Source organism: Lonchura striata, chromosome 17 (assembly GCF_050655825.1).
Source record: "Lonchura striata isolate lonStrDom1 chromosome 17, ASM5065582v1, whole genome shotgun sequence".
In the NCBI taxonomy this organism is placed as follows: domain Eukaryota; kingdom Metazoa; phylum Chordata; class Aves; order Passeriformes; family Estrildidae; genus Lonchura; species Lonchura striata.
Window position 1 is genome coordinate 9,351,563 of NC_140719.1, and position 21,233 is coordinate 9,372,795.

Below are 21,233 nucleotides of genomic sequence, written 5' to 3' on the forward strand. Positions count from 1 at the left end.
TGAGTTTTCTTTCCCAGGGAAAATGGCCACAGGATGTGCCCAGGGGCCCCTAGCCCTGACTGCAAAAAATCCTTATATCGAAGGATGGACCCCACACCGAAGTTGTCCCCACCTCAAACTTGTGCTGCCCTGATAGACCCAAGGGAGCCCTACAAACTGACATCAGGAACCTGGACTGCTGAGTTTTCTTTCCCAGGGAAAATGGAAAAAGGTTGTGCCCGGGACCCCCTGGACCTGGGCTGGGACCTCACTGCGAAAAATCCTTATATCGAAGGATGGACCCCACACCGAAGTTGTCCCCACCTCAAACTTGTGCTGCCCTGATAGACCCAAGGGAGCCCTACAAACTGACATCAGGAACCTGGACTGCTGAGTTTTCTTTCCCAGCGAAAATGGAAAAAGGATGTGCCCAGGGGCCCCTAGCCCTGACTGCAAAAAATCCTTATATCGAAGGATGGACCCCACAACGAAGTTGTCCCTACCTCAAACTTGTGCTGCCTTGATAGACCCAAGGGAGCCCTACAAACTGACATCAGGAACCTGGACTGCTGAGTTTTCTTTCCCAGGGAAAATGGAAAAAGGATGTGCCCAGGGGCCCCTAGACCTGACTGCAAAAAATCCATATATCGAAGGATGGACCCCACACCGAATTTGTCCCCTCCTCAAACTTGTGCTGCCCTGATACACCCAAGGGAGCCCTACAAACTGACATCAGGAACCTGGACTGCTGAGTTTTCTTTCCCAGGGAAAATGGCCAAAGGATGTGCCCAGGAGCCCCTGACCCTGGGCTGGGACCTCACTGCGAAAAATCCTTATATCGAAGGATGGACCCCACACCGAAGTTGTCCCCACCTCAAACTTGTGCTGCCCTGATAGACCCAAGGGAGCCCTACAAACTGACATCAGGAACCTGGACTGCTGAGTTTTCTTTCCCAGGGAAAATGGCCAAAGGATGTGCCCAGGGGCCCCTAGCCCTAACTGCAAAAAATCCTTATATCGAAGGATGGACCCCACACCGAAGTTGTCCCCACCTCAAACTTGTGCTGCCCTGATAGACCCAAAAGAGCCCTACAAACTGACATCAGGAACCTGGACTGCTGAGTTTTCTTTCCCAGGGAAAATGGCCACAGGATGTGCCCAGGGGCCCCTAGCCCTGACTGCAAAAAATCCTTATATCGAAGGATGGACCCCACACCGAAGTTGTCCCCACCTCAAACTTGTGCTGCCCTGATAGACCCAAGGGAGCCCTACAAACTGACATCAGGAACCTGGACTGCTGAGTTTTCTTTCCCAGGGAAAATGGAAAAAGGTTGTGCCCGGGACCCCCTGGACCTGGGCTGGGACCTCACTGCGAAAAATCCTTATATCGAAGGATGGACCCCACACCGAAGTTGTCCCCACCTCAAACTTGTGCTGCCCTGATAGACCCAAGGGAGCCCTACAAACTGACATCAGGAACCTGGACTGCTGAGTTTTCTTTCCCAGCGAAAATGGAAAAAGGATGTGCCCAGGGGCCCCTAGCCCTGACTGCAAAAAATCCTTATATCGAAGGATGGACCCCACAACGAAGTTGTCCCCACCTCAAACTTGTGCTGCCTTGATAGACCCAAGGGAGCCCTACAAACTGACATCAGGAACCTGGACTGCTGAGTTTTCTTTCCCAGGGAAAATGGAAAAAGGATGTGCCCAGGGGCCCCTAGACCTGACTGCAAAAAATCCATATATCGAAGGATGGACCCCACACCGAATTTGTCCCCTCCTCAAACTTGTGCTGCCCTGATACACCCAAGGGAGCCCTACAAACTGACATCAGGAACCTGGACTGCTGAGTTTTCTTTCCCAGGGAAAATGGCCAAAGGATGTGCCCAGGAGCCCCTGACCCTGGGCTGGGACCTCACTGCGAAAAATCCTTATATCGAAGGATGGACCCCACACCGAAGTTGTCCCCACCTCAAACTTGTGCTGCCCTGATAGACCCAAGGGAGCCCTACAAACTGACATCAGGAACCTGGACTGCTGAGTTTTCTTTCCCAGGGAAAATGGCCAAAGGATGTGCCCAGGGGCCCCTAGCCCTAACTGCAAAAAATCCTTATATCGAAGGATGGACCCCACACCGAAGTTGTCCCCACCTCAAACTTGTGCTGCCCTGATAGACCCAAGGGAGCCCTACAAACTGACATCAGGAACCTGGACTGCTGAGTTTTCTTTCGCAGGGGAAATGGAAAAAGGATGTGTTCAGGGGCCCTTGGCCCTAACTGCAAAAAATCCTTATATCGAAGGATGGACCCCACACCGAAGTGGTCCCCACCTCAAACTTGTGCTGCCCTGATAGACCCAAGGGAGCCCTAAAAACTGACATCAGGAACCTGGACTGCTGAGTTTTCTTTCCCAGGGAAAACGGCCAAAAGATGTGCCCAGGGGCCCCTGGCCCTGACTACAAAAAATCCTTATATTGAAGGATGGACCCCACACCGAAGTTGTCCCCACCTCAAACTTGTGCTGCCCTGATAGACCCAAGGCAGCCCTACAAACTGACATCAGGAACCTGGACTGCTGAGTTTTCTTTCCCAGGGAAAATGGAAAAAGGATGTGCCCAGGGGCCCCTGGCCCTGACTGCAAAAAATCCTTATATCGAAGGATGGACCCCACACCGAAGTGGTCCCCACCTCAAACTTGTGCTGCCCTGATAGACCCAAGGGAGCCCTACAAACTGACATCAGGAACCTGGACTGCTGAGTTTTCTTTCCCAGGGAAAATGGCCAAAGGTTGTGCCCAGGGGCCCCTAGCCCTGACTGCAAAAAATCCTTATATCGATGGATGGACCCCACACCGAAGTTGTCCCCACCTCAAACTTGTGCTGCCCTGATAGACCCAAGGGAGCCCTACAAACTGACATCAGGAACCTGGACTGCTGAGTTTTCTTTCCCAGAGAAAATGGAAAAAGGTTGTGCCCAGGGGCCCCTGGCCCTGGGCTGGGACCTCACTACAAAGAATCCATATATCGAACGATGAACCCACACCGAAGTTGTCCCCACCTCAAACTTGTGCTGCCCTGATAGACCCAAGGGAGCCTTACAAACTGACATCAGGAACCTGGACTGCTGAGTTTTCTTTCCCAGGGGAAATGGAAAAAGGATGTGCACAGGGGCCCCTGGGCCTGACTGAAAAAATCCTTATATCGAAGGATGGACCCCACACCGAAGTTGTCCCCACCTCAAACTTGTGCTGCCCTGATAGACCCAAAAGAGCCCTACAAACTGACATCAGGAACCTGGACTGCTGAGTTTTCTTTCCCAGGGAAAATGGAAAAAGGATGTGCCCAGGGGCCCCTAGCCCTGACTGCAAAAAATCCTTATATCGAAGGATGGACCCCACACCGAAGTTGTCCCCACCTCAAACTTGTGCTGCCCTGATAGACCCAAGGGAGCCCTACAAACTGACATCAGGAACCTGGACTGCTGAGTTTTCTTTCCCAGCGAAAATGGAAAAAGGATGTGCCCAGGGGCCCCTAGCCCTGACTGCAAAAAATCCTTATATCGAAGGATGGACCCCACAACGAAGTTGTCCCCACCTCAAACTTGTGCTGCCTTGATAGACCCAAGGGAGCCCTACAAACTGACATCAGGAACCTGGACTGCTGAGTTTTCTTTCCCAGGGAAAATGGAAAAAGGATGTGCCCAGGGGCCCCTAGACCTGACTGCAAAAAATCCATATATCGAAGGATGGACCCCACACCGAATTTGTCCCCTCCTCAAACTTGTGCTGCCCTGATACACCCAAGGGAGCCCTACAAACTGACATCAGGAACCTGGACTGCTGAGTTTTCTTTCCCAGGGAAAATGGAAAAAGAGTGTGTCCAGGGGCCCCTAGCCCTGCTCTGGGGCCTGACTGCAAAGAATCCTTATATCGAAGGATGCACTCCACACCGAAGTTGTCCCCACCTCAAACTTGTGCTGCCCTGATAGACCCAAGGGAGCCCTACAAACTGACATCAGGAACCTGGACTGCTGAGTTTTCTTTCCCAGGGAAAATGGAAAATGGTTGTGCCCAGGGGCCCCTAGCCCTGACTGCAAAAAATCCTTATATCGAAGGATGGACCCCACACCGAAGTTGTCCCCACCTCAAACTTGTGCTGCCCTGATAGACCCAAGGGAGCCCTACAAACTGACATCAGGAACCTGGACTGCTGAGTTTTCTTTCCCAGGGAAAATGGCCAAAGGATGTGCCCAGGAGCCGCTGACCCTGGGCTGGGACCTCACTGCGAAAAATCCTTATATCGAAGGATGGACCCCACACCGAAGTTGTCCCCACCTCAAACTTGTGCTGCCCTGATAGACCCAAGGGAGCCCTACAAACTGACATCAGGAACCTGGACTGCTGAGTTTTCTTTCCCAGGGAAAATGGCCAAAGGATGTGCCCAGGGGCCCCTAGCCCTAACTGCAAAAAATCCTTATATCGAAGGATGGACCCCACACCGAAGTTGTCCCCACCTCAAACTTGTGCTGCCCTGATAGACCCAAGGGAGCCCTACAAACTGACATCAGGAACCTGGACTGCTGAGTTTTCTTTCCCAGGGAAAATGGAAAAAGGATGTGTTCAGGGGCCCTTGGCCCTAACTGAAAAAAATCCTTATATCGAAGGATGGACCCCACACCGAAGTGGTCCCCACCTCAAACTTGTGCTGCCCTGATAGACCCAAGGGAGCCCTACAAACTGACATCAGGAACCTGGACTGCTGAGTTTTCTTTCAGAGGGAAAATGGCCAAAGGTTGTACCCAGGGGCCCCTGGGCCTGACTGAAAAAATCCTTATATCGAAGGATGGACCCCACACCGAAGTGTTCCCCACCTCAAACTTGTGCTGCCCTGATAGACCCAAGGGAGCCCTACAAACTGACATCAGGAACCTGGACTGCTGAGTTTTCTTTCCCAGGGAAAATGGAAAAAGGATGTGCCCAGGGGCCCCTGGCCCTGGGCTGGGGCCTCACTACAAAGAATCCTTATATCGAAGGATGGACCCCACACCGAAATTGTCCCCACCTCAAACTTGTGCTGCCCTGATAGACCCAAGGGAGCCCTACAAACTGACATCAGGGACCTGGACTGCTGAGTTTTCTTTCCCAGGGAAAATGGCCAAAGGATGTGCCCAGGGGCCCCTAGCCCTGACTGCAAAAAATCCTTATATCGAAGGATGGACCCCACACCGAAGTTGTCCCCACCTCAAACTTGTGCTGCCCTGATAGACCCAAGGGAGCCCTACAAACTGACATCAGGAACCTGGACTGCTGAGTTTTCTTTCCCAGGGAAAATGGAAAAAGGATGTGCCCAGGGGCCCCTAGCCCTGACTGCAAAAAATCCTTATATCGAAGGATGGACCCCACACCGAAGTTGTCCACACCTCAAACTTGTGCTGCCCTGATAGACCCAAGGGAGCCCTACAAACTGACATCACGAACCTGGACTGCTGAGTTTTCTTTCCCAGGGAAAATGGAAAAAGGATGTGCCCAGGGGCCCCTAGCCCTGACTGCAAAAAATCTTTTTATCGATGGATGGACCCCACACCGAAGTGTTCCCCACCTCAAACTTGTGCTGCCCTGATAGACCCAAGGGAGCCCTACAAACTGACATCAGGAACCTGGACTGCTGAGTTTTCTTTCCCAGGGAAAATGGAAAAAGGATGTGCCCAGGGGCCCCTAGACCTGACTGCAAAAAATCCATATATCAAAGGATGGACGCCACACCGAAGATGTCCCCTCCTCAAACTTGTGCTGCCCTGATAGACCCAAGGGAGCCCTACAAACTGACATCAGGAACCTGGACTGCTGAGTTTTCTTTCCCAGGGAAAATGGAAAAAGGATGTGCCCAGGGGCCGCTGGCCCTGGGCTGGGACCTCACTGCGAAAAATCCTTATATCGAAGGATGGACCCCACACCGAAGTTGTCCCCACCTCAAACTTGTGCTGCCCTGATATACCCAAGGGAGCCCTACAAACTGACATCAGGAACCTGGACTGCTGAGTTTTCTTTCCAAGGGAAAATGGCCAAAGGATGTGCCCAGGGGCCCCTAGCCCTGACTACAAAAATCCTTATATCGAAGGATGGACCCCACACCGAAGTTGTCCCCACCTCAAACTTGTGCTGCCCTGATAGACCCAAGGGAGCCCTACAAACTGACATCAGGAACCTGGACTGCTGAGTTTTCTTTCTCAGGGAAAATGGAAAAAGGATGTGCCCAGGGGCCCCTGGCCCTGACTGCAAAAAATCCTTATATCGAAAGATGGACCCCACACCGAAGTTGTCCCCACCTCAAACTTGTGCTGCCCTGATAGACCCAAGGGAGCCCTACAAACTGACATCAGCAACCTGGACTGCTGAGTTTTCTTTCCTAGGTAAAATGGAAAAAGGATGTGCCCAGGGGCCCCTGGCCCTGGGCTGGACCTCACTACAAAGATTCCTTATATCGAAGGATGGACCCCACACCGAAGTTGTCCCCACCTCAAACTTGTGCTGCCCTGATAGACCCAAGGGAGCCCTACAAACTGACATCAGCAACCTGGATTGCTGAGTTTTCTTTCCCAGGGAAAATGGAAAAAGGATGTGCCCAGGGGCCCCTAGCCCTGATTGCAAAAAATCCTTATATCGAAGGATGGACCCCACAACGAAGTTGTCCCCACCTCAAACTTGTGCTGCCCTGATAGACCCAAGGGAGCCCTACAAACTGACATCAGGAACCTGGACTGCTGAGTTTTCTTTCCCAGGGAAAATGGAAAAAGGATGTGCCCAGGGGCCCCTGGCCCTGGGCTGGGGCCTCACTACAAAAATACATATATAGAAGGATGGACCCCACACCGAAGTTGTCCCCACCTCAAACTTGTGCTGCCCTGATAGACCCAAGGGAGCCCTACAAACTGACATCAGGAACCTGGACTGCTGAGTTTTCTTTCCCAGGGAAAATGGAAAAAGGATGTGCCCAGGGGCCCCTAGACCTGACTGCAAAAAATCCATATATCAAAGGATGGACGCCACACCGAAGATGTCCCCTCCTCAAACTTGTGCTGCCCTGATACACCCAAGGGAGCCCTACAAACTGACATCAGGAACCTGGACTGCTGAGTTTTCTTTCCCAGGGAAAATGGAAAAAGGATGTGCCCAGGGGCCGCTGGCCCTGGGCTGGGACCTCACTGCGAAAAATCCTTATATCGAAGGATGGACCCCACACCGAAGTTGTCCCCACCTCTAACTTGTGCTGCCCTGATATACCCAAGGGAGCCCTACAAACTGACATCAGGAACCTGGACTGCTGAGTTTTCTTTCCCAGGGAAAACGGCCAAAAGATGTGCCCAGGGGCCCCTGGCCCTGACTACAAAAAATCCTTATATTGAAGGATGTACCCCACACCGAAGTTGTCCCCACCTCAAACTTGTGCTGCCCTGATAGACCCAAGGGAGCCCTACAAACTGACATCAGGAACCTGGACTGCTGAGTTTTCTTTCCCAGGGAAAATGGAAAAAGGATGTGCCCAGGGGCCCCTGGCCCTGACTGCAAAAAATCCTTATATCGAAGGATGGACCCCACACCGAAGTGGTCCCCACCTCAAACTTGTGCTGCCCTGATAGACCCAAGGGAGCCCTACAAACTGACATCAGGAACCTGGACTGCTGAGTTTTCTTTCCCAGGGAAAATGGCCAAAGGTTGTGCCCAGGGGCCCCTAGCCCTGACTGCAAAAAATCCTTATATCGATGGATGGACCCCACACCGAAGTTGTCCCCACCTCAAACTTGTGCTGCCCTGATAGACCCAAGGGAGCCCTACAAACTGACATCAGGAACCTGGACTGCTGAGTTTTCTTTCCCAGAGAAAATGGAAAAAGGTTGTGCCCAGGGGCCCCTGGCCCTGGGCTGGGACCTCACTACAAAGAATCCTTATATCGAACGATGGACCCCAGACCGAAGTTGTCCCCACCTCAAACTTGTGCTGCCCTGATAGACCCAAGGGAGCCTTACAAACTGACATCAGGAACCTGGACTGCTGAGTTTTCTTTCCCAGGGAAAATGGAAAAAGGATGTGCACAGGGGCCCCTGGGCCTGACTGCAAAAAATCCTTATATCGAAGGATGGACCCCACACCGAAGTTGTCCCCACCTCAAACTTGTGCTGCCCTGATAGACCCAAAAGAGCCCTACAAACTGACATCAGGAACCTGGACTGCTGAGTTTTCTTTCCCAGGGAAAATGGCCACAGGATGTGCCCAGGGGCCCCTAGCCCTGACTGCAAAAAATCCTTATATCGAAGGATGGACCCCACACCGAAGTTGTCCCCACCTCAAACTTGTGCTGCCCTGATAGACCCAAGGGAGCCCTACAAACTGACATCAGGAACCTGGACTGCTGAGTTTTCTTTCCCAGGGAAAATGGAAAAAGGATGTGCCCAGGGGCCCCTAGACCTGACTGCAAAAAATCCATATATCGAAGGATGGACCCCACACCGAATTTGTCCCCTCCTCAAACTTGTGCTGCCCTGATACACCCAAGGGAGCCCTACAAACTGACATCAGGAACCTGGACTGCTGAGTTTTCTTTCCCAGGGAAAATGGCCAAAGGATGTGCCCAGGAGCCCCTGACCCTGGGCTGGGACCTCACTGCGAAAAATCCTTATATCGAAGGATGGACCCCACACCGAAGTTGTCCCCACCTCAAACTTGTGCTGCCCTGATAGACCCAAGGGAGCCCTACAAACTGACATCAGGAACCTGGACTGCTGAGTTTTCTTTCCCAGGGAAAATGGCCAAAGGATGTGCCCAGGGGCCCCTAGCCCTAACTGCAAAAAATCCTTATATCGAAGGATGGACCCCACACCGAAGTTGTCCCCACCTCAAACTTGTGCTGCCCTGATAGACCCAAAAGAGCCCTACAAACTGACATCAGGAACCTGGACTGCTGAGTTTTCTTTCCCAGGGAAAATGGCCACAGGATGTGCCCAGGGGCCCCTAGCCCTGACTGCAAAAAATCCTTATATCGAAGGATGGACCCCACACCGAAGTTGTCCCCACCTCAAACTTGTGCTGCCCTGATAGACCCAAGGGAGCCCTACAAACTGACATCAGGAACCTGGACTGCTGAGTTTTCTTTCCCAGGGAAAATGGAAAAAGGTTGTGCCCGGGACCCCCTGGACCTGGGCTGGGACCTCACTGCGAAAAATCCTTATATCGAAGGATGGACCCCACACCGAAGTTGTCCCCACCTCAAACTTGTGCTGCCCTGATAGACCCAAGGGAGCCCTACAAACTGACATCAGGAACCTGGACTGCTGAGTTTTCTTTCCCAGCGAAAATGGAAAAAGGATGTGCCCAGGGGCCCCTAGCCCTGACTGCAAAAAATCCTTATATCGAAGGATGGACCCCACAACGAAGTTGTCCCCACCTCAAACTTGTGCTGCCTTGATAGACCCAAGGGAGCCCTACAAACTGACATCAGGAACCTGGACTGCTGAGTTTTCTTTCCCAGGGAAAATGGAAAAAGGATGTGCCCAGGGGCCCCTAGACCTGACTGCAAAAAATCCATATATCGAAGGATGGACCCCACACCGAATTTGTCCCCTCCTCAAACTTGTGCTGCCCTGATACACCCAAGGGAGCCCTACAAACTGACATCAGGAACCTGGACTGCTGAGTTTTCTTTCCCAGGGAAAATGGCCAAAGGATGTGCCCAGGAGCCCCTGACCCTGGGCTGGGACCTCACTGCGAAAAATCCTTATATCGAAGGATGGACCCCACACCGAAGTTGTCCCCACCTCAAACTTGTGCTGCCCTGATAGACCCAAGGGAGCCCTACAAACTGACATCAGGAACCTGGACTGCTGAGTTTTCTTTCCCAGGGAAAATGGCCAAAGGATGTGCCCAGGGGCCCCTAGCCCTGACTGCAAAAAATCCTTATATCGAAGGATGGACCCCACACCGAAGTGGTCCCCACCTCAAACTTGTGCTGCCCTGATAGACCCAAGGGAGCCCTAAAAACTGACATCAGGAACCTGGACTGCTGAGTTTTCTTTCCCAGGGAAAACGGCCAAAAGATGTGCCCAGGGGCCCCTGGCCCTGACTACAAAAAATCCTTATATTGAAGGATGGACCCCACACCGAAGTTGTCCCCACCTCAAACTTGTGCTGCCCTGATAGACCCAAGGCAGCCCTACAAACTGACATCAGGAACCTGGACTGCTGAGTTTTCTTTCCCAGGGAAAATGGAAAAAGGATGTGCCCAGGGGCCCCTGGCCCTGACTGCAAAAAATCCTTATATCGAAGGATGGACCCCACACCGAAGTGGTCCCCACCTCAAACTTGTGCTGCCCTGATAGACCCAAGGGAGCCCTACAAACTGACATCAGGAACCTGGACTGCTGAGTTTTCTTTCCCAGGGAAAATGGCCAAAGGTTGTGCCCAGGGGCCCCTAGCCCTGACTGCAAAAAATCCTTATATCGATGGATGGACCCCACACCGAAGTTGTCCCCACCTCAAACTTGTGCTGCCCTGATAGACCCAAGGGAGCCCTACAAACTGACATCAGGAACCTGGACTGCTGAGTTTTCTTTCCCAGAGAAAATGGAAAAAGGTTGTGCCCAGGGGCCCCTGGCCCTGGGCTGGGACCTCACTACAAAGAATCCATATATCGAACGATGAACCCACACCGAAGTTGTCCCCACCTCAAACTTGTGCTGCCCTGATAGACCCAAGGGAGCCTTACAAACTGACATCAGGAACCTGGACTGCTGAGTTTTCTTTCCCAGGGGAAATGGAAAAAGGATGTGCACAGGGGCCCCTGGGCCTGACTGAAAAAATCCTTATATCGAAGGATGGACCCCACACCGAAGTTGTCCCCACCTCAAACTTGTGCTGCCCTGATAGACCCAAAAGAGCCCTACAAACTGACATCAGGAACCTGGACTGCTGAGTTTTCTTTCCCAGGGAAAATGGAATAAGGATGTGCCCAGGGGCCCCTAGCCCTGACTGCAAAAAATCCTTATATCGAAGGATGGACCCCACACCGAAGTTGTCCCCACCTCAAACTTGTGCTGCCCTGATAGACCCAAGGGAGCCCTACAAACTGACATCAGGAACCTGGACTGCTGAGTTTTCTTTCCCAGCGAAAATGGAAAAAGGATGTGCCCAGGGGCCCCTAGCCCTGACTGCAAAAAATCCTTATATCGAAGGATGGACCCCACAACGAAGTTGTCCCCACCTCAAACTTGTGCTGCCTTGATAGACCCAAGGGAGCCCTACAAACTGACATCAGGAACCTGGACTGCTGAGTTTTCTTTCCCAGGGAAAATGGAAAAAGGATGTGCCCAGGGGCCCCTAGACCTGACTGCAAAAAATCCATATATCGAAGGATGGACCCCACACCGAATTTGTCCCCTCCTCAAACTTGTGCTGCCCTGATACACCCAAGGGAGCCCTACAAACTGACATCAGGAACCTGGACTGCTGAGTTTTCTTTCCCAGGGAAAATGGAAAAAGAGTGTGTCCAGGGGCCCCTAGCCCTGCTCTGGGGCCTGACTGCAAAGAATCCTTATATCGAAGGATGCACTCCACACCGAAGTTGTCCCCACCTCAAACTTGTGCTGCCCTGATAGACCCAAGGGAGCCCTACAAACTGACATCAGGAACCTGGACTGCTGAGTTTTCTTTCCCAGGGAAAATGGAAAATGGTTGTGCCCAGGGGCCCCTAGCCCTGACTGCAAAAAATCCTTATATCGAAGGATGGACCCCACACCGAAGTTGTCCCCACCTCAAACTTGTGCTGCCCTGATAGACCCAAGGGAGCCCTACAAACTGACATCAGGAACCTGGACTGCTGAGTTTTCTTTCCCAGGGAAAATGGCCAAAGGATGTGCCCAGGAGCCGCTGACCCTGGGCTGGGACCTCACTGCGAAAAATCCTTATATCGAAGGATGGACCCCACACCGAAGTTGTCCCCACCTCAAACTTGTGCTGCCCTGATAGACCCAAGGGAGCCCTACAAACTGACATCAGGAACCTGGACTGCTGAGTTTTCTTTCCCAGGGAAAATGGCCAAAGGATGTGCCCAGGGGCCCCTAGCCCTAACTGCAAAAAATCCTTATATCGAAGGATGGACCCCACAACGAAGTTGTCCCCACCTCAAACTTGTGCTGCCTTGATAGACCCAAGGGAGCCCTACAAACTGACATCAGGAACCTGGACTGCTGAGTTTTCTTTCCCAGGGAAAATGGAAAAAGGATGTGCCCAGGGGCCCCTAGACCTGACTGCAAAAAATCCATATATCGAAGGATGGACCCCACACCGAATTTGTCCCCTCCTCAAACTTGTGCTGCCCTGATACACCCAAGGGAGCCCTACAAACTGACATCAGGAACCTGGACTGCTGAGTTTTCTTTCCCAGGGAAAATGGCCAAAGGATGTGCCCAGGAGCCCCTGACCCTGGGCTGGGACCTCACTGCGAAAAATCCTTATATCGAAGGATGGACCCCACACCGAAGTTGTCCCCACCTCAAACTTGTGCTGCCCTGATAGACCCAAGGGAGCCCTACAAACTGACATCAGGAACCTGGACTGCTGAGTTTTCTTTCCCAGGGAAAATGGCCAAAGGATGTGCCCAGGGGCCCCTAGCCCTGACTGCAAAAAATCCTTATATCGAAGGATGGACCCCACACCGAAGTTGTCCCCACCTCAAACTTGTGCTGCCCTGATAGACCCAAGGGAGCCCTACAAACTGACATCAGGAACCTGGACTGCTGAGTTTTCTTTCGCAGGGGAAATGGAAAAAGGATGTGTTCAGGGGCCCTTGGCCCTAACTGCAAAAAATCCTTATATCGAAGGATGGACCCCACACCGAAGTGGTCCCCACCTCAAACTTGTGCTGCCCTGATAGACCCAAGGGAGCCCTAAAAACTGACATCAGGAACCTGGACTGCTGAGTTTTCTTTCCCAGGGAAAACGGCCAAAAGATGTGCCCAGGGGCCCCTGGCCCTGACTACAAAAAATCCTTATATTGAAGGATGGACCCCACACCGAAGTTGTCCCCACCTCAAACTTGTGCTGCCCTGATAGACCCAAGGCAGCCCTACAAACTGACATCAGGAACCTGGACTGCTGAGTTTTCTTTCCCAGGGAAAATGGAAAAAGGATGTGCCCAGGGGCCCCTGGCCCTGACTGCAAAAAATCCTTATATCGAAGGATGGACCCCACACCGAAGTGGTCCCCACCTCAAACTTGTGCTGCCCTGATAGACCCAAGGGAGCCCTACAAACTGACATCAGGAACCTGGACTGCTGAGTTTTCTTTCCCAGGGAAAATGGCCAAAGGTTGTGCCCAGGGGCCCCTAGCCCTGACTGCAAAAAATCCTTATATCGATGGATGGACCCCACACCGAAGTTGTCCCCACCTCAAACTTGTGCTGCCCTGATAGACCCAAGGGAGCCCTACAAACTGACATCAGGAACCTGGACTGCTGAGTTTTCTTTCCCAGAGAAAATGGAAAAAGGTTGTGCCCAGGGGCCCCTGGCCCTGGGCTGGGACCTCACTACAAAGAATCCATATATCGAACGATGAACCCACACCGAAGTTGTCCCCACCTCAAACTTGTGCTGCCCTGATAGACCCAAGGGAGCCTTACAAACTGACATCAGGAACCTGGACTGCTGAGTTTTCTTTCCCAGGGGAAATGGAAAAAGGATGTGCACAGGGGCCCCTGGGCCTGACTGAAAAAATCCTTATATCGAAGGATGGACCCCACACCGAAGTTGTCCCCACCTCAAACTTGTGCTGCCCTGATAGACCCAAAAGAGCCCTACAAACTGACATCAGGAACCTGGACTGCTGAGTTTTCTTTCCCAGGGAAAATGGAATAAGGATGTGCCCAGGGGCCCCTAGCCCTGACTGCAAAAAATCCTTATATCGAAGGATGGACCCCACACCGAAGTTGTCCCCACCTCAAACTTGTGCTGCCCTGATAGACCCAAGGGAGCCCTACAAACTGACATCAGGAACCTGGACTGCTGAGTTTTCTTTCCCAGCGAAAATGGAAAAAGGATGTGCCCAGGGGCCCCTAGCCCTGACTGCAAAAAATCCTTATATCGAAGGATGGACCCCACAACGAAGTTGTCCCCACCTCAAACTTGTGCTGCCTTGATAGACCCAAGGGAGCCCTACAAACTGACATCAGGAACCTGGACTGCTGAGTTTTCTTTCCCAGGGAAAATGGAAAAAGGATGTGCCCAGGGGCCCCTAGACCTGACTGCAAAAAATCCATATATCGAAGGATGGACCCCACACCGAATTTGTCCCCTCCTCAAACTTGTGCTGCCCTGATACACCCAAGGGAGCCCTACAAACTGACATCAGGAACCTGGACTGCTGAGTTTTCTTTCCCAGGGAAAATGGAAAAAGAGTGTGTCCAGGGGCCCCTAGCCCTGCTCTGGGGCCTGACTGCAAAGAATCCTTATATCGAAGGATGCACTCCACACCGAAGTTGTCCCCACCTCAAACTTGTGCTGCCCTGATAGACCCAAGGGAGCCCTACAAACTGACATCAGGAACCTGGACTGCTGAGTTTTCTTTCCCAGGGAAAATGGAAAATGGTTGTGCCCAGGGGCCCCTAGCCCTGACTGCAAAAAATCCTTATATCGAAGGATGGACCCCACACCGAAGTTGTCCCCACCTCAAACTTGTGCTGCCCTGATAGACCCAAGGGAGCCCTACAAACTGACATCAGGAACCTGGACTGCTGAGTTTTCTTTCCCAGGGAAAATGGCCAAAGGATGTGCCCAGGAGCCGCTGACCCTGGGCTGGGACCTCACTGCGAAAAATCCTTATATCGAAGGATGGACCCCACACCGAAGTTGTCCCCACCTCAAACTTGTGCTGCCCTGATAGACCCAAGGGAGCCCTACAAACTGACATCAGGAACCTGGACTGCTGAGTTTTCTTTCCCAGGGAAAATGGCCAAAGGATGTGCCCAGGGGCCCCTAGCCCTAACTGCAAAAAATCCTTATATCGAAGGATGGACCCCACACCGAAGTTGTCCCCACCTCAAACTTGTGCTGCCCTGATAGACCCAAGGGAGCCCTACAAACTGACATCAGGAACCTGGACTGCTGAGTTTTCTTTCCCAGGGAAAATGGAAAAAGGATGTGTTCAGGGGCCCTTGGCCCTAACTGAAAAAAATCCTTATATCGAAGGATGGACCCCACACCGAAGTGGTCCCCACCTCAAACTTGTGCTGCCCTGATAGACCCAAGGGAGCCCTACAAACTGACATCAGGAACCTGGACTGCTGAGTTTTCTTTCAGAGGGAAAATGGCCAAAGGTTGTACCCAGGGGCCCCTGGGCCTGACTGAAAAAATCCTAATATCGAAGGATGGACCCCACACCGAAGTGTTCCCCACCTCAAACTTGTGCTGCCCTGATAGACCCAAGGGAGCCCTACAAACTGACATCAGGAACCTGGACTGCTGAGTTTTCTTTCCCAGGGAAAATGGAAAAAGGATGTGCCCAGGGGCCCCTGGCCCTGGGCTGGGGCCTCACTACAAAGAATCCTTATATCGAAGGATGGACCCCACACCGAAATTGTCCCCACCTCAAACTTGTGCTGCCCTGATAGACCCAAGGGAGCCCTACAAACTGACATCAGGGACCTGGACTGCTGAGTTTTCTTTCCCAGGGAAAATGGCCAAAGGATGTGCCCAGGGGCCCCTAGCCCTGACTGCAAAAAATCCTTATATCGAAGGATGGACCCCACACCGAAGTTGTCCCCACCTCAAACTTGTGCTGCCCTGATAGACCCAAGGGAGCCCTACAAACTGACATCAGGAACCTGGACTGCTGAGTTTTCTTTCCCAGGGAAAATGGAAAAAGGATGTGCCCAGGGGCCCCTAGCCCTGACTGCAAAAAATCCTTATATCGAAGGATGGACCCCACACCGAAGTTGTCCCCACCTCAAACTTGTGCTGCCCTGATAGACCCAAGGGAGCCCTACAAACTGACATCACGAACCTGGACTGCTGAGTTTTCTTTCCCAGGGAAAATGGAAAAAGGATGTGCCCAGGGGCCCCTAGCCCTGACTGCAAAAAATCTTTATATCGATGGATGGACCCCACACCGAAGTGTTCCCCACCTCAAACTTGTGCTGCCCTGATAGACCCAAGGGAGCCCTACAAACTGACATCAGGAACCTGGACTGCTGAGTTTTCTTTCCCAGGGAAAATGGAAAAAGGATGTGCCCAGGGGCCCCTGGCCCTGACTGCAAAAAATCCTTCTATCGAAGGATGGACCCCACACCGAAGTTGTCCCCACCTCAAACTTGTGCTGCCCTGATAGACCCAAGGGAGCCCTACAAACTGACATCAGGAACCTGGACTGCTGAGATTTCTTTCCCAGGAAAAATGGAAAAAGGTTGTGCCCAGGGGCCCCTGGCCCTGACTGCGAAAAATCCATATATCGAAGGATGGACCCCACACCGAAGTTGTCCCCACCTCAAACTTGTGCTGCCCTGATAGTCCCAAGGGAGCCCTACAAACTGACATCAGGAACCTGGACTGCTGAGATTTCTTTCCTAGGTAAAATGGAAAAAGGATGTCCCCAGGGGCCCCTGGCCCTGGGCTGGACCTCACTACAAAGATTCCTTATATCGAAGGATGGACCCCACACCAAAGTTGTCCCCACCTCAAACTTGTGCTGCCCTGATAGACCCAAGGGAGCCCTACAAACTGACATCAGGAACCTGGACTGCTGAGTTTTCTTTCCCAGGGAAAATGGAAAAAGGATGTGCCCAGGGGCCCCTAGACCTGACTGCAAAAAATCCATATATCAAAGGATGGACGCCACACCGAAGATGTCCCCTCCTCAAACTTGTGCTGCCCTGATAGACCCAAGGGAGCCCTACAAACTGACATCAGGAACCTGGACTGCTGAGTTTTCTTTCCCAGGGAAAATGGAAAAAGAGTGTGTCCAGGGGCCCCTAGCCCTGGGCTGGGGCCTGACTGCAAAGAATCCTTATATCGAAGGATGGACCCCACACCGAAGTTGTCCACACCTCAAACTTGTGCTGCCCTGATAGACCCAAGGGAGCCCTACAAACTGACATCAGGAACCTGGACTGCTGAGTTTTCTTTCCCAGGGAAAATGGAAAAAGGATGTGCCCAGGGGCCGCTGGCCCTGGGCTGGGACCTCACTGCGAAAAATCCTTATATCGAAGGATGGACCCCACACCGAAGTTGTCCCCACCTCAAACTTGTGCTGCCCTGATATACCCAAGGGAGCCCTACAAACTGACATCAGGAACCTGGACTGCTGAGTTTTCTTTCCAAGGGAAAATGGCCAAAGGATGTGCCCAGGGGCCCCTAGCCCTGACTACAAAAATCCTTATATCGAAGGATGGACCCCACACCGAAGTTGTCCCCACCTCAAACTTGTGCTGCCCTGATAGACCCAAGGGAGCCCTACAAACTGACATCAGGAACCTGGACTGCTGAGTTTTCTTTCCCAGGGAAAATGGAAAAAGGATGTGCCCAGGGGCCCCTGGCCCTGACTGCAAAAAATCCTTATATCGAAAGATGGACCCCACACCGAAGTTGTCCCCACCTCAAACTTGTGCTGCCCTGATAGACCCAAGGGAGCCCTACAAACTGACATCAGCAACCTGGACTGCTGAGTTTTCTTTCCTAGGTAAAATGGAAAAAGGATGTGCCCAGGGGCCCCTGGCCCTGGGCTGGACCTCACTACAAAGATTCCTTATATCGAAGGATGGACCCCACACCGAAGTTGTCCCCACCTCAAACTTGTGCTGCCCTGATAGACCCAAGGGAGCCCTACAAACTGACATCAGCAACCTGGATTGCTGAGTTTTCTTTCCCAGGGAAAATGGAAAAAGGATGTGCCCAGGGGCCCCTAGCCCTGATTGCAAAAAATCCTTATATCGAAGGATGGACCCCACAACGAAGTTGTCCCCACCTCAAACTTGTGCTGCCCTGATAGACCCAAGGGAGCCCTACAAACTGACATCAGGAACCTGGACTGCTGAGTTTTCTTTCCCAGGGAAAATGGAAAAAGGATGTGCCCAGGGGCCCCTGGCCCTGGGCTGGGGCCTCACTACAAAAATACATATATAGAAGGATGGACCCCACACCGAAGTTGTCCCCACCTCAAACTTGTGCTGCCCTGATAGACCCAAGGGAGCCCTACAAACTGACATCAGGAACCTGGACTGCTGAGTTTTCTTTCCCAGGGAAAATGGAAAAAGGATGTGCCCAGGGGCCCCTAGACCTGACTGCAAAAAATCCATATATCAAAGGATGGACGCCACACCGAAGATGTCCCCTCCTCAAACTTGTGCTGCCCTGATACACCCAAGGGAGCCCTACAAACTGACATCAGGAACCTGGACTGCTGAGTTTTCTTTCCCAGGGAAAATGGAAAAAGGATGTGCCCAGGGGCCGCTGGCCCTTGGCTGGGACCTCACTGCGAAAAATCCTTATATCGAAGGATGGACCCCACACCGAAGTTGTCCCCACCTCAAACTTGTGCTGCCCTGATATACCCAAGGGAGCCCTACAAACTGACATCAGGAACCTGGACTGCTGAGTTTTCTTTCCCAGGGAAAATGGCCAAAGGATGTGCCCAGGGGCCCCTAGCCCTGACTACAAAAATCCTTATATCGAAGGATGGACCCCACACCGAAGTTGTCCCCACCTCAAACTTGTGCTGCCCTGATAGACCCAAGGGAGCCCTACAAACTGACATCAGGGACCTGGACTGCTGAGTTTTCTTTCCCAGGGAAAATGGCCAAAGGATGTGCCCAGGGGCCCCTAGCCCTGACTGCAAAAAATCCTTATATCGAAGGATGGACCCCACACCGAAGTTGTCCCCACCTCAAACTTGTGCTGCCCTGATAGACCCAAGGGAGCCCTACAAACTGACATCAGGAACCTGGACTGCTGAGTTTTCTTTCCCAGGGAAAATGGAAAAAGGATGTGCCCAGGGGCCCCTAGCCCTGACTGCAAAAAATCCTTATATCGAAGGATGGACCCCACACCGAAGTTGTCCCCACCTCAAACTTGTGCTGCCCTGATAGACCCAAGGGAGCCCTACAAACTGACATCACGAACCTGGACTGCTGAGTTTTCTTTCCCAGGGAAAATGGAAAAAGGATGTGCCCAGGGGCCCCTAGCCCTGACTGCAAAAAATCTTTATATCGATGGATGGACCCCACACCGAAGTGTTCCCCACCTCAAACTTGTGCTGCCCTGATAGACCCAAGGGAGCCCTACAAACTGACATCAGGAACCTGGACTGCTGAGTTTTCTTTCCCAGGGAAAATGGAAAAAGGATGTGCCCAGGGGCCCCTGGCCCTGACTGCAAAAAATCCTTCTATCGAAGGATGGACCCCACACCGAAGTTGTCCCCACCTCAAACTTGTGCTGCCCTGATAGACCCAAGGGAGCCCTACAAACTGACATCAGGAACCTGGACTGCTGAGATTTCTTTCCCAGGAAAAATGGAAAAAGGTTGTGCCCAGGGGCCCCTGGCCCTGACTGCGAAAAATCCATATATCGAAGGATGGACCCCACACCGAAGTTGTCCCCACCTCAAACTTGTGCTGCCCTGATAGTCCCAAGGGAGCCCTACAAACTGACATCAGGAACCTGGACTGCTGAGATTTCTTTCCTAGGTAAAATGGAAAAAGGATGTCCGCAGGGGCCCCTGGCCCTGGGCTGGACCTCACTACAAAGATTCCTTATATCGAAGGATGGACCCCACACCAAAGTTGTCCCCACCTCAAACTTGTGCTGCCCTGATAGACCCAAGGGAGCCCTACAAACTGACATCAGGAACCTGGACTGCTGAGTTTTCTTTCCCAGGGAAAATGGAAAAAGGATGTGCCCAGGGGCCCCTAGACCTGACGGCAAAAAATCCATATATCAAAGGATGGACGCCACACCGAAGATGTCCCCTCCTCAAACTTGTGCTGCCCTGATAGACCCAAGGGAGCCCTACAAACTGACATCAGGAACCTGGACTGCTGAGTTTTCTTTCCCAGGGAAAATGGAAAAAGAGTGTGTCCAGGGGCCCCTAGCCCTGGGCTGGGGCCTGACTGCAAAGAATCCTTATATCGAAGGATGGACCCCACACCGAAGTTGTCCACACCTCAAACTTGTGCTGCCCTGATAGACCCAAGGGAGCCCTACAAACTGACATCAGGAACCTGGACTGCTGAGTTTTCTTTCCCAGGGAAAATGGAAAAAGGATGTGCCCAGGGGCCGCTGGCCCTGGGCTGGGACCTCACTGCGAAAAATCCTTATATCGAAGGATGGACCCCACACCGAAGTTGTCCCCACCTCAAACTTGTGCTGCCCTGATATACCCAAGGGAGCCCTACAAACTGACATCAGGAGCCTGGACTGCTGAGTTTTCTTTCCAAGGGAAAATGGCCAAAGGATGTGCCCAGGGGCCCCTAGCCCTGACTACAAAAATCCTTATATCGAAGGATGGACCCCACACCGAAGTTGTCCCCACCTCAAACTTGTGCTGCCCTGATAGACCCAAGGGAGCCCTACAAACTGACATCAGGAACCTGGACTGCTGAGTTTTCTTTCCCAGGGAAAATGGAAAAAGGATGTGCCCAGGGGCCCCTGGCCCTGACTGCAAAAAATCCTTATATCGAAAGATGGACCCCACACCGAAGTTGTCCCCACCTCAAACTTGTGCTGCCCTGATAGACCCAAGGGAGCCCTACAAACTGACATCAGGAACCTGGACTGCTGAGTTTTCTTTCCTAGGTAAAATGGAAAAAGGATGTGCCCAGGGGCCCCTGGCCCTGGGCTGGACCTCACTACAAAGATTCCTTATATCGAAGGATGGACCCCACACCGAAGTTGTCCCCACCTCAAACTTGTGCTGCCCTGATAGACCCAAGGGAGCCCTACAAACTGACATCAGCAACCTGGATTGCTGAGTTTTCTTTCCCAGGGAAAATGGAAAAAGGATGTGCCCAGGGGCCCCTAGCCCTGATTGCAAAAAATCCTTATATCGAAGGATGGACCCCACAACGAAGTTGTCCCCACCTCAAACTTGTGCTGCCCTGATAGACCCAAGGGAGCCCTACAAACTGACATCAGGAACCTGGACTGCTGAGTTTTCTTTCCCAGGGAAAATGGAAAAAGGATGTGCCCAGGGGCCCCTGGCCCTGGGCTGGGGCCTCACTACAAAAA